Source organism: Aplysia californica, unplaced genomic scaffold (assembly GCF_000002075.1).
Source record: "Aplysia californica isolate F4 #8 unplaced genomic scaffold, AplCal3.0 scaffold00676, whole genome shotgun sequence".
Taxonomy (NCBI): Eukaryota; Metazoa; Mollusca; class Gastropoda; order Aplysiida; family Aplysiidae; genus Aplysia; species Aplysia californica.
Window position 1 is genome coordinate 175,079 of NW_004797946.1, and position 3,268 is coordinate 178,346.

General features: G+C 39.7%; 1 long non-coding RNA gene across 1 annotated transcript; it reads right to left on the bottom strand.

Moving 5' to 3' along the window:
- Positions 1 to 781: 781 nt before the first annotated feature.
- Positions 782 to 2,962, bottom strand: LOC106013125. The gene is made up of 2 exons (XR_001185252.1): positions 2,869 to 2,962; positions 782 to 1,139 (listed from the first exon to the last, which is right to left on the bottom strand). It is a non-coding gene; the product is annotated as an uncharacterized LOC106013125 (long non-coding RNA).
- Between the last annotated feature and the right edge of the window lie 306 nt (positions 2,963 to 3,268).

The following is a 3,268-nucleotide window of genomic DNA, read 5'->3' on the forward strand; positions in this document are numbered from 1 at the left end:
GGGGGTGGTGGGGCGGCAAGCAGGCAAGGGACTTGTGTGCTGCAAGAGAGAATTAATGAGCTTTGAAATGAGCCTGTGCATGCTTTAAAAAATAACAAGCTGTAATGATGAAATGCATGCATGAAGATATTTTTTTCTGAAGATCTGTCCTTGTTTGACTCTAAATCTAATTGTTCTAAATTTAGAAGAAAGAAAAGTATACGGTCCAATGAAAACGATCAAAATGAAAGACAGACCTGAATGTGCCGAATGAAACAGACGGGAACGTCTGAAAGTTTGTAACATAGCCAACAGTCCTTCTCAGCAAAACTGTCAAAGATACACCTTGTCGACAAGCTTTTACAACGCATTCTACCTGTTCTTCTTGACTGCTTATCAGATTTTTTCTGCTTTGTCACTCATAGGGTGTCCTTGTTTTTGGGTTGCCGGTTAGGGGACAATCACAAGGCCGAAAAATGGTAGAAATACGGCGAAATGTATTATTATTTATGATTCTTCTTTGTCTTTACTTGTGCTTTCACATTTTTTCACACAGAGAAAACAATATCCTCAAACTAACTTTAATAGATTCCCTATAAAATGGTCTTTGTACCAAAAACGCCACTGGTAGGTTCTACTTCTTTTTTTCCCTTTGTAGTTTCTGCCTACGAGCATTTATTGCCTACCCCACCTCTGAAACACTTGTAAATAATATGTATTATGTCGACGTGTTTCTCTTTACTCAAATAAACAAGAATGACCTTATTGGCGTCAAATTAAGAAAAACAGAGACTCAATGTCAGCAGTATACTTAGTACATTTATTATTGTACATATTTTCCCGTTTAAATTAAACTTTCAAAAGTTGCGACATAACACGAGATGCAGCATAAATGTTTCACGATCCAGGTCAAAAAGGACAGCCAGCCTTTTACCGGTTTTGATTTCTCCATTTTCTTGCGAACCAAGACAACCTTGATGGACGTGATCCCTGTGTGTGTTTTTGAGCGCGATGACTAAATTGAGATGACCCAGTTCGCCTTTGATTCGCCGACACTAGGGCGCCCACCTGTTGACTCAAGCTGTTGGCGGGAGATCTCGGTTCTCAGGCCTCCGCGAGCCAAACGGACAATGCGCGTACGTTTCACAGGGCACAGAGTTCTGCGGAAGAAAGTAGAAATAAACGAACCGGTCTGAATGTGTTATGTAAGACAGGTTTAAAAGATTAAAAGACATGACTGTGTTGACGTTTTGTTTCGTTGTTGGATTGTTCGTTTTTGCTGGCGTGTTTTTAATTCAAATTATCTCTTTTGTTTTCCTAATCCGGTTTGTTTATTTCTACCATGCTACCATGTGCCATGCATATTGAGGTGGAGAGCTCAGAGGGCGGGAGAGGAGAAGGGGGGGGGGGTGGTATGAAAACAAAACTTTAATCTAATAGTTGTTAGGCTACTGTTGCGCTTTAAAAAAAAAGTTATTTTCTTATGGGTTTGTTGTACAGTAATGTATATCAATGAGAAAGAGTGGAGGAGTTGGGGAACGGAATGAATAGCCCTACTACACTATAGAAGAGAAGAAGGCGAAGCCCGGCTCCTTAAAAGCCAAGAAAACCTTTATGAAGTTCTGTTTGCAGAGGTGGTTGTTATTTACGTCAATGTATCGTTTCAGACTTTTTTCCTTCCTTGTACCCTGTTCTTCTTTGTTCCCTCTAGCGTGCCCAGTGTCCCTCCACCGGGGTGACCTGTCTGTGTCTACTTGGGGGTTGGTTTTGTAAGAAACCAAAGAAACAAGAGATACTTTTCCTCTTCCCCCTCCCTTCATTGTTATCTTCCTTTTCATCTCTCAGATTCGAAATAGCCATTGTCGTTCATGATTGCAACTCCTCCTACCACCAACCCCCCTCCCTTTTTTCCCCCTTTTAAACACACGCACACGATCACATACACACCCACTTTCCTTTTTCTCTCCGAACTCGACAAGCCTATTTTGAGAATTTATGTACTTTTAATGCTAGATGCTATCAGCCGCGGCCATTTAAATAGGCTTTAAATGTTAACAATAGTCTTGGTTTACCGTCAGCCCCTTGGTACGTTTATCAGGCATGAGTAACCCATGCGTGTAGATACTAAGTCTTCGTAAATCTATGCCAGAACCGAAAGTGCTCCTGAGACAAAGATGGTAACGACAGTGATACTTTTACTTAGGAATCCATGAACGTGACATTGCATGACACCTGTACGGCCAGGCCTTTGCTTCAGGTCCTGTCGATGTTGTCTCGTACATAAGTATGTTCAGCTGCTATCTTTTGTTGTTGCTTTCGTCGTTCTTCTTCTTATGATTGTCTCTATCGGCAAAGAGGAAGAAAGTAAAATCTTCATCCTTAGGCTACGGCTTTGTGCTTTCCGCTTCCCTTGGATAATGATTATATAAAGAGAAATCTTCCTTCTTTTTCCCCTTTTAGAAATAATGAATAATGTCCAAAGAAAAATAGAGAAAGAAGCAAGACTTTAAATTCATATAGAGACGTATGTACAAAAGTTGTACATGTAATTAGCTTCCTTTTCGCGCTTTTATAAAGGCTTGTGGTTTAGGCTGCTGATTAATTGTTCGTTTTAAAGTGCCTATGAACTAGGCCTATCGAATGTTCGAGATGATTGAATTATCACTTAAAATCAATTTAGTGTAACAAGACAGATTTTCGATAACAAAAAAAAGCGGGCAACAAAAACGTAGAAAGAATTTAACGTCAGCAAATTTTGTGCAATGGGTAGATATCACTGACTGTTTTGATCGATGTAGTTATTATTCATTCAGAAAGCTAAAGCACAAATGATAAATAACATAATTATGTCCGTGTTATCAGCACAGAATTTACGAGAAGAAAAGTTACCTCTCTCGTTCTATACGGCACATGCGTGTCAGGAAAAACTCAAGGGGTAAGATAACCGTACACTACGCAATGTACTCGATAAAATAGTTCTTGCGACCTGAAAGTGTCAATGTTATCGCCGGAAACGCGACATTAAAAACTACAACTACGTGAAAAGTCGTACGTTGAGTTTGTGAATGAAATACGTAGCCGCTTATTTTGATGCTTAATTCCCAGAGGAGATTAGCAATATTGGACAAGCAAAAACACCCGTAGGGCTTACACGCAAAGATAACTTTTTAAAAAAAATGTTAATTTACATTTCAAAACCTGTCGGTGCAGACGGGACACAAAGCATGTACACAATAACTCTATTGCTCGTCCCGCTCTTACGCTCTTTTTTCATTTCCATGTCAGCTTC